Source organism: Phaenicophaeus curvirostris, chromosome 1 (assembly GCF_032191515.1).
Source record: "Phaenicophaeus curvirostris isolate KB17595 chromosome 1, BPBGC_Pcur_1.0, whole genome shotgun sequence".
Taxonomy (NCBI): domain Eukaryota; kingdom Metazoa; phylum Chordata; class Aves; order Cuculiformes; family Cuculidae; genus Phaenicophaeus; species Phaenicophaeus curvirostris.
The window spans coordinates 21,505,919-21,520,193 of record NC_091392.1 but is presented as its reverse complement, the minus strand read 5'-3'; the positions used below and the strand labels follow the sequence as shown (position 1 = coordinate 21,520,193).

At 43.4% G+C, this 14,275-nt stretch overlaps 1 protein-coding gene across 2 annotated transcripts in view; it reads left to right on the top strand.

The window, feature by feature from the left end:
- Window positions 1-1,203: 1,203 nt before the first annotated feature.
- The window catches only part of PLXNB2 (plexin B2), a 259,609-nt gene continuing 246,537 nt past the window's right edge, over window positions 1,204-14,275 (top strand). For both annotated transcript variants that reach the window (XM_069850324.1, XM_069850314.1), the window contains exons 1-2: window positions 1,204-1,307; window positions 9,291-9,390. The gene's annotated coding sequence lies outside the window, so the exon portion shown is untranslated. The remainder of the gene's footprint in view (window positions 1,308-9,290; window positions 9,391-14,275) is intronic.

The window sequence follows — 14,275 nt, the reverse complement described above, 5'->3', positions numbered from 1 at the left end:
CATCCCAAGCTCAACCCCGGAGGGAAAATCCCACAAACCCCCACATTATGTCTGAATGGTCCCAACCTACCACTAAAACTGCAGCGGCACTTTGCAGAGCCAAGGTCTGAATGCCAGTTTTAGCTTCTCCACCAATAAACTCTCACTTTTTACTCTTGTCCAGGTTTTGGAGTTGATTTTTATTTATTTGCTATTTGTTGCCGTTCTGAGATGCAACAACAATTTCTCAGCAACTTTCAGGGTCCTGTTGGAGAAGCATGGCTTGCAGACCAGCTCTTTCCCATTGTTTCAGCGTGAAGCCCAACGCACAAGGCGTTTAATGAAGCTATGCTCAAAAGTGCCAATAACAGCTAATTAATTACTGCTCGCAACATCGTTGGTCCACATTTGACTAATGGAAAGCTACATACAGAGTCTAAACAACTCGCCCAAAGCTGACCGGAGTCGTTCTTCTGAGCCATCCTTCTTTTTAAATAGATTACGCCTACGTTACTTATGGTTGAGACAAATTCAACACCTGAACATGCAGGTGATCACGCTGCTAAGGCAAGGGGATGCTCTGCTTACACAGATGCAGGGAGCGGGCTCTGCATTTACTTCTGGTGGCGCGTTTCTGGGGGAAAACAGGAGAAATTTCCACACAGACTTTTCAGCAAGTGCCTTAGAGGGTGTTTTCTTCAGATCTTCAGAAACTGTGACTACCGAAGAGTAATAAGAAAGATAACCTGGAGATAACCCGAGAGAGATAAACCTGGAGTACTTTCAGGTCCCCGAAAAGCGTTGTCGGTGACATATTTTGGCCCCCACGACGGGGTGTGCAAGAAAAGGGGCAAACTCTGGGAGCCCAGGAGTCCCTGTCCAGGGAACGAGAGGTGGAAATCCCCCTGTTCCCTAGGGGAGCGCCCCGCAAACCGCAGCCGAACACGCCGCGTCCCCCGCGGCCTTCGGCTGGGGCAGAGCCAGGAGCCCCTCGGCCCGGGCAGCGCCAGCCCCGCCGGGAGCGCCGCTCCAGGGCAAAACAAAGCGGAGACGGGGAAGGGAAAAGGGAAAAGGGAGAGAAAGTGCGGCTCTTGCCTCCTCCCAGCCCTCCGCCTCGATCTCCCTGCGCGAGACAGCGCTGCAAGCGGATCCTGACCGGGGGCAGGGGGTGGAGAGAGGAGGAGGAGGGGGAGGAGGGAGGACGGAGGGAGTGGAGAGAGGGAGGGAGGGAAGGAGGGACGAACGGGAGCCTCTCTCCTTCCCTGGGCTGTTTTTTTCAGTTTCCTGTCTCGCATTGTGCTCACAGCGGATATGTGCTGCGCCTACAGGTGTGTCCCCTGCTCGCGGCTTCTCCCCGGCGGAGCCGCGGGGCTGTCGGGGGGCGGCGGCGGATCGCGACCGTCACGTGATGATTAATTTCTCTCGGGGCGGTTTCTCTCTCTCTCTCTGCCTCCCCCCCTCCTTCCCTCCCTCCCTCCCCCTTCTCTCTGCCTCCCCCTCCCTCGCTCCCCGCCGCTGTCCTCATCCTCCTCCTCCCTCTCGGCCGTGGCCGTAGCCGCCTCGGCGCTGACTGCGGGGCCCGCCGGGAGCGGGGCGGCCGCGGGGCGCTGCCGGAGCGCCGCTGCCCAGCCCGCCCGGGGCTCCCGGCCGCCGCTCGCCCGCCTCGGGCTGCCCGCGGGGCTCTCCCGCCGCCGCCCGCACCTGTTGAAGGTAACGCAGCCCCCGGCCCCGCGCCCCGGGACGGGCGCGGGGGTCGCGGTGAGATCTCCCCCTCCCCGCCCCGGGCTCGCCGGCGGCTGCGGGCGGGCAGAGCAGCCTCCCCCCTCTTCGGCTGCGGCCCCCGGGGGCTGCGGGGGCTCCGCCGCGCTGCCCGCTCCCAGATGGTTTTGGTTAAGCGGCTCCGGACTCGGAGCGCCTTTCCCGAGCCGCGCGGGGCGGCGGCTCCTCCCGCTGGGAACGGCGGAGCCCCCCGAGCCCCCGCAGCCCCCCGAGCCCCCCGCTCCCCGGGAGTTGGGCAATCCCGGCCGCCTTCGCCCCCCGGCGGCTCGCGGGCCGGTTCTGGTTTTGCCGCAGACGCGTTTCGTCTTTTCGCAGAGGCGGCTTCAAACTTTCTTTCCAAACTGTTAATTAGGTAGACGGTGCTGTGCTCGCGTTCCGCGCAGGCGAATGAAAACGCGAGGCTGGCAAGGCTGGCGAGTCGAGGCGCAGTTATTCATTCGGGAGCTGCGGGAGCTGCTCTGCCTCCTCGCGGGGCCGGGCTGTACCTGGGACTGGGGACTTTGCCTTCTCCCGGCTGCGTCTGTCTCGGCGACACCCGGAGACAGGAGGGATCGGTAACAATTTGGATCCTTTCTGGGTTAGGCAGGCGCTCTGCTGGATACACAAAGAAGGAAGCGTATGTTTACCGCATCTCGGAAATCTCATGGAATATTGCATTGTTTTCGTTGTCCGGGAATCACAAGGCGAGGATCCCGTCCCTGTCGCCGAGCTCCTCATCGAATGATAATTTGCTTGGGAGGGAACTCGATGCTTTTGTAACTAACGCTGTTACCTTGAATGTGATGATTAGCTTATTGAACACCAGAGGGAACTCTGAATAGGTAATTCATTCGAGGGAGACATATGCTTATTTCACTGTTTATGTTCTCACTACAATGGAATCTAGGAGGAAGCAAAGGTCGGTAAGTAATAGGCTGCTGGTATGTACCTAGGATTGGCTTCAGCTTGCTTTACAGTTCTTTTCTGAAGGCATCAAACCCAAATCTGGGCTGAAAAAATCTGTTTTGTTTTGTTTTGTTTCCAAAGCTTTAAATATGTAACTGCGTACAGTGCCGTAGGCAGATCAGCTGGATGAGCCATTCACTGTGAGCTAGGGAGTGGGATAACATACACATGTTGAGCTGGTGCTTAATGCTTAGCTTGCTTCTTGGGTTGCAAGACAGATCTGCTGCCTGTGATGGAAAAGCCAGAACAGAGCATATTTCCAACTGAAACAAAAGGGAGGAAGTCTGCTTCCGAGCCTGGTATGGCTTGTCCTTTTTGCCTTGAATAGTCATGAATCTGAAGCTTTGGTGGGAACCTGGTCTGTTTGCACCTGAAGTAGAAAATTGTATTTCTTAGACTATATTACTTAAACCAGTACAGAGAGTAAGTGGTGATGGTGTTTGGGACAGGAGTTTGAATGGTGGCTTCTGGTACCAGGAGCTTTTTAAATGATCTGACATAACTGTAAGAAGCTGGTCTCAACCTGCCAAAATGCGTCCTGTGTTTTGTAGTAAAGTGAACACCCAAAACATGCACCTGTAGCTCTGGATACTTGTGATAGTCTGTTACAACAGTTTTGTTAATCAGACTTTTTAATACTTGTGAATTGTTGACAACATGGGAAGGATAGCACAATAAAAACGCTTGTAACTCTGACTTGTGCTCCAGGAGCTGGAACATCCAGCTGTTCATCCTGTCCCTTTGCCAGAGGTTACTTTGCCATTCAGCCTTGTTTCCTATTGGACTTTGAATCTGCCAGAGTTTACAGCTTGGCATATAAATGAATGTAAACTGCATTTTATGACTGTCATGTTAGTCTGTAATGTTGTGAAGTCAAACAGCATGAGCCTCCGGTCTCTCTGTCCCGGCAGAGGGATGAGGCAAACAGCTACATCAAGCTGCAGTTGTGAACCAGAGCCCGTAAGAACCTATGTTCTTCTGACTAACAAACTACCTCGCACTGTGTCTCGGTGGGCAGTGGTAGTGGAGAGACAGCTCTGCACAAGTAAAAGTTGTGTGACCTTCTTGGTAAGTCAGTCACAGCACACAGTTGTGGGTTTCCAAAGGAATCGAGAGAGCGTGCACCTGAACAGCCCTCCTCTTTCTTTCCCCCTCCTTCATCCATTTTGGGAATTAACAAGTGAACAAGGTATTTTTTTTTTTCTTTCAGACAAATCTTGCTTTGTCTGCCTAACTTAAAGACCTGTTATATAAAATATTCACACTAAAGGCAGAGCCTTCTTCTGCCTGACATTTCCTACAGGTGTTGTTGGAAGTGACATAAAGGCTTTAAATACCTTTACAAAAACTGGAGCTATTTGCCTTGCACGCAGAAGCTCCCTAAGAACAAACTACATTTTGAAGGGAGATCTCTTCATGAATGCCTATTAAGAACAAAAAAAAAAAAAAATCCAGTGACTTGTTGCTAATGGGTTTGGATTCTGGCTTTGTTTTGAGGAAGTGGTTTGCCTATTTATTTATTTTTATGAAGATGTAATACTAAGCATTTGTATTTCTTGAATGGCTATAATTGGTAACTTTTTATACACTTTTGCATTATTTATTGTATGAAGCACTGAGTGAAGATATTTATTATGCTAGTGTCGCATTCTAAATATTGAATTACAATTGTAAAATTAGGGTAACAAGCTTAAATTGGGGTTTGAAACTTTAAGCTCTTGTCAAAAAGCAGTTAATGGCAACGTTAACTGCTAGTAAAGTAATTACTACCGTTCTCTTACTGTCATTTTGGTCTCACTTCCCTTCAGTCAGACTGTTCCACAGAGATTTAATGGATATTCCCCAAAATAGCTTGGCATTGGCACTTATGCAATTCCTCATCAGATCCAATGTGTTGATGAGCTAATGTGCACTTGATTAAACGTATTTGATTTATGCAAACAAAAACTGTAGGTCCTTCTTGAAGTAAAGTTAGCACCTGCACAGCTGTTAGTGAGATGAGAGTCTAAATAATTAAGATGGAATTAAGTAAACAAACAGCCCCAATGTGGTGTTCCTCCTACCTCTTTGCCTTTATCTTTTAATTCAGCTCAGTAGTGGTTATTTATTTTGGCTTTTCTTACAGGTTTTCTCATGCACTACGGGAAGTTGTGCATGCTCAGCTCGTAGTGGCGAGGTCCTCTTCTGTTTAAATGGCTACCGTTAGAATTAAATAATAAAAAAAAGGCCATTATTAGCTATAATAAAGCCAGAGGTAATTCAAATTAGTGGAGTTTTAAGAGTTTTGTTTAAGTATGAGGCTGGCTTAGACTTGACATTTTAGTCTGTTGATCCCTGTTAAAAAAACAATACAGCCTGAATAAGTCACTGAGGGGGTGTCTGTTTTAAAAAAAAACCCAACAATATTTGGATAGTTTAACCTCCTGCTCTTTGCTTGGTCAAAACTCCTTGCAGACAAAATGGAAATAAGGAGTTGAAGATAGCCATTTTATCTGACTGTCAATGGCTTAGTGTTACAGTTAGTCTCTTTAACTGTCTACAAAACTGCTCAGATCTGGTTATAAAAAGAGGCTGTGGAGTCCTTACCCCTGGAAGCTCCAGAGGATGGATGAAGGAGGGAGAGGATATGTACTTGCCCAGCCCTGGAGCAGCAAGACAGACTGCACACCTGTGCAGGGGACCTTGTAGGCTTAGGGCTATTTTCTATAGGCAGATAACAATTTGTTTGTCTGTTAAAATGCAATATTTCTCAGTTTCTGTCTCTGCAGTGAAGTCTCTGGTAATACCTAACCTTTGGATCTCTGTGAGGTTTTTCCTTCTCACATGGCTGAGGGAAGACTGACTTGTTGACATAATGTCCAGAAGTGCCTGTGCTTAACAGATGATGGTAATGATGATTAAAAAAAATCCCAGAGCTGACTTGGTGATTGGCCCCTGCTTGATTGCTCAGTCTGAGGCTGCCATACACAGGGCAGAGTTTGTCCCCACTAATCTGTCAGCAGCCATGGTCACCAGCAATGTGCTTGTTGGGACACCTGGTTTCTCTTTGGAATTTGGCTTCCGGGAACCAGTGCCAGCATGGATTGATGATTAGCTCTGTGCTGAGCTCCCCAGGCTTGGGAGCCTCAGCAGTCATCAGCGGACAGAGTCCACTCAGAAGGGCCTTTGGAGGCATTTCCAACCTTGCCCCACCTTTGTAGTTAGCTTTCAGATTTTTGCCTTTCAGGGTTCATTTTCTACGTATTCTCTTCCACTGCCTGCCCTTGGGCAAACAGCTTTGCAATTCTGCAAACAAGTGAAATTATTAATTTTGATTCATTTAATCGGTGTGTTGTCTTCAAATAGTTAGTTATCTGATTGAATCTGTATTTCTAGTGTTTCACTTGCTCTTCTTGTTAGCTAGCATCACAAATTTAAGGCTGGGGTCAAAAGCAGGGACATTTTGGTAATTTGTAGTAAATGGATTTTGTATTACTTGACAGTCACAGTTTCATTTATGTGGCAGGCAGTCTTTCTGGTCTCTTTCTGGCTTTCTGGTCTCTTTCTGGCTTTCTGGTCTCTTTCTGGCTTTCTGGTCTCTTTCTGGCTTTCTGGTCTCTTTCTGGCTTTCTGGTCTCTTTCTGGCTTTCTGGCTTAAAAGCCTGCTCCGTCCTACAACAAAGCAGGAAGCTGTGGAGAAGCTTTGCTCTTAAGCTGTCCTTCCCCACCTTCTGTGCTGGGCCCGCACAGGTAGACCTGTCCGAGCGCCCCAGTTAAATACATAGGAACTGCCTCTGATCAACATGACTTTGAATAAAAATGCATGGGATTTTTAGCACTTCAACTGATATATTACAGAATTTACCTTTTTGGAACAAGGTACATTCTTGCTTATTTCTGAGTAGACCTGGTTGGCGTATTTCTAGTTAAGCTGGATTAGGTCTATGTGTTGATTTGGATTGAAGGAAGCTCTCATAAACCTGACACTAATCTTCCTGTGTCTATAGGGATCATTAGGATGATAGCTGGGTCTCTTGAATAAGTAATGCAGAAATCAAGATTTCTCACATTTCAAGTTTAACCTTCTAATTAAACTAATTGACTGTGTTTTAAATATGTAGAAACTTCAGGAGTGGACTCGCCAAACCTTTTTCCTCTGGGCTTTTGTTATCTTCTAGATAGTTTTAAGAAGAGGTAGTACACCTTTCTGGTGAAGGTATGGAAGAGATGTATATAAAGAAGCTCTAGCACTTACCTTGCTAGTTGCATCACTGTTTGGAGTTTATGAAGGACCATTTCTTTAACCAGTGTCTGCCCACTGGGATACAAGTGATTAGTTAAATGTATTCAACTACAAGAAGTAAGCAAAGGGCGGTAACAATAGAACGCACTGATTGGTAAAAAGGGTGCAACTGGAATACAAGTTGAGACCTCCCATCCTGAATCAGAGGGACATTTTAACTGTCTTTTGCTTCGACTTAGCCTAGGCATACACAGCAAAGGAAAGCTTCTTTCCTGAAGATACGTGGTCCTTGGAATGGTTCGTAGTAGGAGGCTGTGGTTTCCTTCAGCTTGTAATAGCCCTTTCCCTGTAGTGGATCTGGTTATGCTCATTGCAGTTGGAAGTACGAAATATGTGACTTCTCTCTTAAATGCATCAGAAGACTGTTAACATGTCTTTCTTAATATGTTGCCGCAATGCATGTTGAACTTGCATACTAAATCTAGAAAACATATCCCTTTTGGGATATTTATTTTTCCTCTCAAATGTACTAAATGGCAGATGTTTTGTCTGAAAGACGTTTACACAGGGAGGAAGTGTCTTTATAAGTACTTTGAGGAAATTTTTCAAGAGTCAATAACTCTACAACCACAAACCTAGCTTCATGACTAGAAATATATACTTGTTATGTGCAAATATGTATTCCTAGTTGTTCTAGATGTTCTTTCTTGCCCACCTAAGCTATTGAGTTGAGAACCCAAAAGACTTCACTTGCTTTGGCCACCCTGTCATACTAAATGGTGGTATAAGTTTGCTTATTAGTACATTGGATAAAGCTCTAGAGAGCTGATGTTTCTTTTTACTAACAGATGGCCTCTTCATTTGACAGTTAGCTGGGGAAAGACCTGCAAGTATTTCACAGTCCATTGTGCGTTTAATTCCGTGTTCAGTAGCATTTGTAAAAATGCAGGGTGGTGCCCTTTTGGGTTTTTTTTTTGGTTTGGGGTTTGGTGGTTTTTTTGGTTGGTTGGGTATTTTTGTGGAGACTTGTCATTCGCAGCTTAGCATCAGAGGCGCCTCCAAGTCCTGCAGATGCTTGACCATCTCACTTGGTTATTGATTGCAGGCCAAACAAGTCCTTGGTCTAGAGCATCTCTCGTCCTGGAAATGCTGAGAAAGAGAGAATCTATGTCTAAGAATTTTGTCCCTATTCATTGCTGCCTGTTCAGATTTATATCTCATTTCTAACATGAACCTTCTATACTCTTCACTTGCATCTCTTGGTCCCTTTTAAATTGTCTTATGGCTGTATTAAAGGATTTTTATTGCTGTTCATTTTCTGTTTCCTTAAAGACGATCAAGTAAGCTGTCAGTTGTCTGTGTGGCATATCAGAAGGATTGAATGTTTAAAAATCTGTTTATAGATAGTGCTTCTTTCCCCCGTAGACGCAATTGTTTTTGTGACTCTGCTCTGCATGTTTGCTGATTTTCAACATCTTTTTTTAAGCATCAACCATGGGACTGGGTGCAGTATTTCAGTGTGGCTCATTACTGTTACATATCCCACCCCACCTAATTCAGTGTTGCCATTCACTGTCCTATCTTTGTGTCCATGAACCCCATTAGACCTTTCAATAACAACTGAAGCTCTGAGTGTGATACTTAGTTGTGAGGCAATGATAACCTCCGCATCCCTTTTGGTTTCCTTGCTTCTTAAGGTCATGGTCCTCTGATCTGCAAACCTTACCTGCATTCCTTCTTCCTGGATACATATATTTGCATTCAGATGTCTTAGGGCTGTTTTGGTTGGAATGAACCCAGCCTGACAAGTAATTGATATGACTGTGTGATTTCCTTTCTCTTTTTATTTATTTTCCATTTTATTTATTTTTTAATAAACCAATGTAATCCATTAACTTTGCTACCAAGGACATGGTTGTTATCAGATGGCTAATAGAACAGTTGAGTAATACAGGTAGACTGCAAAAGGAGCATTTAAGCTTCACAGTGATGTTACTTAGTAATGACAATTTTTTTGAGATATTTAGTTAAGTTATTTTTAATCAATTTGCCCTATGATTTTGATACAGTGTTTTAGAAGTCTTGTTGGTTTGATGTTTATTGACTGCTATGAGAAATCTTTAAGCCTTTAGTTGCTATATTCAGAGAAAAATCAACAGACTTTGGCTTTCTAACTCTTTTCCCATTTGCACTTATGAAACTGAGAAATTTTCTGTGACTTTTTGAGAGGCCAGCTCCAAAATTATTCTTTGCTTAGAATACCCATAAACCCACTGAGCAAGCTATTTGTCTTTGGTTCTGCAGGTTGCTCAGTCCACTCTCATACACCTTCTCTAAAACATCTTTTCTGCCTCTCTCCTGTCAGGAACAAGTACACGTCGAAAGGCACTTCATCCTGGAAGCTATTTGCACAGAAGCCTGCGTCCCAAGAATTCCTTTTCGCCAGTGCCTGTTGTGCTGCTCAGGTGGGCTAAGAACTCATTTAGATTGTGTAGGGTTTGTTTTTTGTTTGAGAAGGAGGAGGTCCTCTTGTAAAGCCCTGCAGTGTGGTTGGCTTGGTGCATTAAGACGACACGTGGCTGTGTGGGGTTTTGAAATATTACAGCCTCAAATTTAGTGCAATAATCTTACATGAAAATGTATTTACTTTGTAATTGTCCTGGATACTGTCTGATTTAATAGTGATTTTTATGCATATTTTTATACCTCCTGGACCTGTAGTGTAAAATGACATTAAGCAGTTTGTGCCTGTGAATCATCTCCAAGGTAACTTAGTTATCAAAACATAGTATCTCAGTTGCTCAGAGTAACACTTTCCACTTCTCTAATTGCACTTTTGCAATCTGTTTTCCTTATACAGTTGCTGTTCAAATTATTGTGTACGGGTGTACTGGGTAAGGGCTTTGCAGTTTACTTTTCCCAGTTGTAACAATTAGTTATTATCATTTCATTTTGATCCTGTGGCCTGTAAAATAAGTGAGTAAATGTAAACAGCATCCTTGAAACTAAACTCTTCATGGTATTTTCTCCTACTGATAATTTCAAGAGGCAGCCTGTGTTTTCTCTTGTCTGTGGCATAATTAATCTACTTGAATTATGCTTGAATGAGAACTCTGATATCAGAGCAGGGTTTAGCAGCCTTGGAAGTGAGGAGCCTTTGAATGAGGCAGCGCTGTAGAGTTCCTGTACGTTATTACTCAGCTTGTAGGGTAAAGAAGAGACTGGTATATCTGTCACCAGAAATGGCTACGTACTTTCTTCCTTTCCCTCCCTCTCACAGACTTTTCTACTTTGTTCACACCTTCAGTGTACCTTAACTTGACGAGGCCAGGTTGTTTGCTACTGTGTCTCTGTCCCAAACTGATATGCACCTACACCATGCTAATAGATCAATGACATTAGTCAGACAAAACAGGCTTATCTACTGGAATACAAAAAGTGTGGGTTGATTTGTTTGTAGGTTTGGTGTCCAAAGTGCCATCTTTGTGATCTACTGGATGCAGTGGCGTCCTGTAGGTTTCTTGACTGGGGACTTTAAATAGATTGTGGTTTTGCTTCTGCCTTAGCAAGTAACATAATTTCTCTCTTGATTTGTTTTTGTTTCAAATTCCTCTTTTAGGGGAATTTTCAGGAATTTATAGATGAAAACTACAATTTAATGATATTTTTATCACATGTAAGTAGGGAAGTGGATGCTGCAGCATTTCTTCTTGACTAACAGATAGGGACCTACTAACTCTATTAGCTGTAGATTTCCTGGCTTGAGTGAAGCCTTCTACAAAGCACTTTTACAGGAGGCTCTCCATACTCCCAAGATGACATAGCACAGGGTGGGAGCATTTCTGTTCTAAGTGGATTAGCAGCATGTATAGACCGTCATTCAATTACATGAAGTCTTTGGCAGCCCTGTTTTAAGTAGTTTCTACCATCACAGGCTAGAAGCTGTTCGGTTGTGCTGCCAGTTGTGCTATTGTTTTGTGGAGCTGGGCTGTGAACTGAACAGGGTTTAGCACTATGCTTTATTATATGTAGTTGTCAATATGGCTTTAAAAAAAAAGAGAAGCTGGAAGGGCAAAAAGACCCAAAGAGAGGATTCAAGACTCGCTTGCCAAATTCTTCGTGTTATCAAGCCCCGCCTATGTCTGTAGCTCACTTCCTTTCCTGCCCATCCCCTCCTGGGTGGCCCTGTTAGTCAAGGGAAGAGTAGGCTTTTGCAAAAAGGTTAGGGTCTTGAGCTTGTTCTTTCGATAGCAGCAGTGCCCCTGTGTGACTTTACTGCCGTTGGGAATAATACAAGGTGGCTTTAAATTGAATACAGACATCTTGCATAGAACTGGCTGGTGCCATTATTCTCTATGGGTGCTCTAAATATCGTGTTTGTACTTCATGGGGGAGCTTTCTCAGCACCCGCTGGTTTTCTTTCTCAGCTGATGACCTCCTGTGCACTTCTAGTGCACTGCGTAATGTTAACCATGCAGAATGTAATTTCCTTTTCCCTCTTACCTCATTTTGGAAGACTTTGCTCTTGAATCTTGTAAATGAGGTGATAATTTCAAAGCAAACAGCTTCCAGTCCTTTCTTGCCAACTTTTGCCCACAAGGTATGCAAAGTAAACAGAGCAATTGGGAAATAAGTTATGTACCTTCGCTCCTAGTGCAAGGCATCCCAGGATGGTTCATAGCTCTTTTTAAAGTAATGAATACCATGCAAGAATGAAATTGGTACACTGAAGTTGCATTTTAATGCATGGAACCATTGCACAGACTGTTCATATTCATAAGAAGCTTTAGGAAAACCTTGTAAAACGCAAGGCTTTTAAAAATAATCTGTATTCATGTATTGAATGTAAAGATGTTTTATTGCTTGCAGCAGAGAAGGAACATCAAAGTATCAAGGATAGGTAAAAGAAGTAAAGACAGTTTTTTTCACATTTAAAAAATAACTTTGAAGGAGACTTTAGCTAAATATGAGTATTCTTACTTCTGTTAGGCTCTTGGAGGAAACTTAGAAGGATTTCTAGGTGCTACTATGATGTTTATAGGTTTGATTTGGAAACCATGGGTCCAGATGCTGGAATGGCAGGTACACAGCAGTCACAGGGTATGATATCTGTAATAGGGTGTACAGATACCACTATGGTGTATTTATTCAAAGAGACAAGTGTAGGCATCTATTAAAAAATGTGACTTTAAAAAGTTGACAAAGAAATGGTTAATGCTTAATATATCTAGCTTCAGCCTAGTTATTGAACAGTCTTTGCCAATTGAGCAATAGGAAAATTTGTTAAATGTGAAAACTAGACCCAAGGTTATTGACCCTGAGGCTCAGCTACAAGTGGATCGTGTAGCTGTAAAAAGGAATAACCATTATGTGTTCTCCTCCGAACGAGAGAGGGCAGGTCCCGAGTGTACAAGGCTTGCAGGAATTGAAATCAACAGTTGAGTTATAATCTAATGAAGCTGTGAACACAAGCTCAACTTTGATTTCAAGCTCACGCGTGTGACAGCACAAATAGAAAGCTGAAGTTCCGCCCGCACTGTCCCAAAAGAGGACCTTTCATTAGCAATTTTACTCCCTTGGCGTGCCTTAAAGGGCAGTATTGTAATAACCCATAGTGCTTCTCCTTGTCACAGTTCTAACCACTTCATGAAATTAGCTCTATGCATGGAGAGCTCTACTATTCTTTGCAGAAATAAGATCTCTGGTACAAAAAAAATTATATATATGAAAATGTAAAATTATATGTATGATATATAATATCTATAATCTATTTTATAGTTACAATTAATGTGTTTTTAAAGTAAAGTATGCTCATGTGAAAACTTTCCCTTAGTGTTTCCCAAGTGAAGGTTTTGAAATTTGCTGAAGGTAGGGTTTTTTAAATAGGAATTCCTTGAGTACCATAAATGTTAACTGAAAACACCTGAAAGAATGTAACATTTCTGTCTTCTGAAATATTTCACTTGTGCTTGTGCCAAATGCAGAGCAGAGAACTCGGCTGCAAGGGCCTAGTTTGGCTGTACTTGTAGCCCCACAAATGCACAAGCAGATTCTTGACAATACAGATTTTATATTAACCTCTTCTTTTTGCCTGAAGGAGAGGAAATATTACAATTGGAGTAAATTTTATATCTATATATAAATATAGGTTCATTAGCCACAAGGTAGGGGTGATGGGTTCCTGGAATAATTAATTTTTAGATAGTTGTGCTTCAATAAAACATGACATCGAACATCCCAGATCACACAATAACATTCTCTACTCTTTAGTTCAAAGAAATGTCACCTCAGTTGACACTTTTTTTTTTTCCCCCCCCGAGTGAAATTATGAATACCCTCTTTACCTCTTTACAAGCCTAAGAGAGATCAGGAGTTCTGTAGCCTTCTGCTTAGCCTACCCCTCATGGAGCAGATGCTGCTTTATGAGATTTGATTTGGCATCTGCTTTTTACCTGTGAATCCTACATGATGTTAAAGCCACCCAGGTAAATACAATTGCAAATGTGGTGCAGATTGTACCTATGCCAGGAGATCAGCAGTCTGGAAGCTTTGTGGCTGGGCTACAAATCATCAGAGTGACCTTCTTTTCAGCACATACCCATTATCATTCTTTGCCCACCTTATGGGGAAGAAAAGGCAGCACTAGTCAGTGGAACAGATTGTACCTTCTTGGCTTGCCTTGTGCAAAGATCAGCAAATGAGTAGGAATCCATATTTTTATTTACTTTTTGTCCTTCAAGTGGCTGTTTGAATGGCTTTCCTCTTGCTCTGTGGTCAGACAGAAGGCGATGTCTTACCTACTTCCCCGTCAGTTAAAACAGCTTTTTTTTTTTTTAATAATCTAAAGATGACTTTTTTCTTTTTTTCCCTTCAGACTGTATATGTTAAGCATAATGGTGACAGTATGTTTATTTTTCATCCTTTCATCTGAAGAAACCTGGCAGCAGATTGAGTGATGGAAAGGTTGACTAATGGGAGCAAACCTTGCATTGCTTCATATAATTTGGGTCTTTGAAGACAGAGTTAAAAATATGTAGGTGACGTCTAACTTGGGTTTTATCTCATTGGTGTGATGAGGCTGTACATGTGAAAGGTTTCAGACTGCTGTAATAATTTTCCTGTTTCTGATATTAGCTATAGATATCTATGGTCTGCTTAAGTAAGATGGACCCATATACTGAATAGCTGACTGCAAGAAAATCAGATTGCTGTCCTCAAGTGAGCAGTTATGCAAAATCAAAACATTCAGAAAAAATGAATTAACTGAAAGGAGGGAGGTGGAGTACACCTAACCTCAAGCTACCTGTGGGCAGAGGAAGAAGAGAGAAGGTCACTTTCTCCTTTGGATTT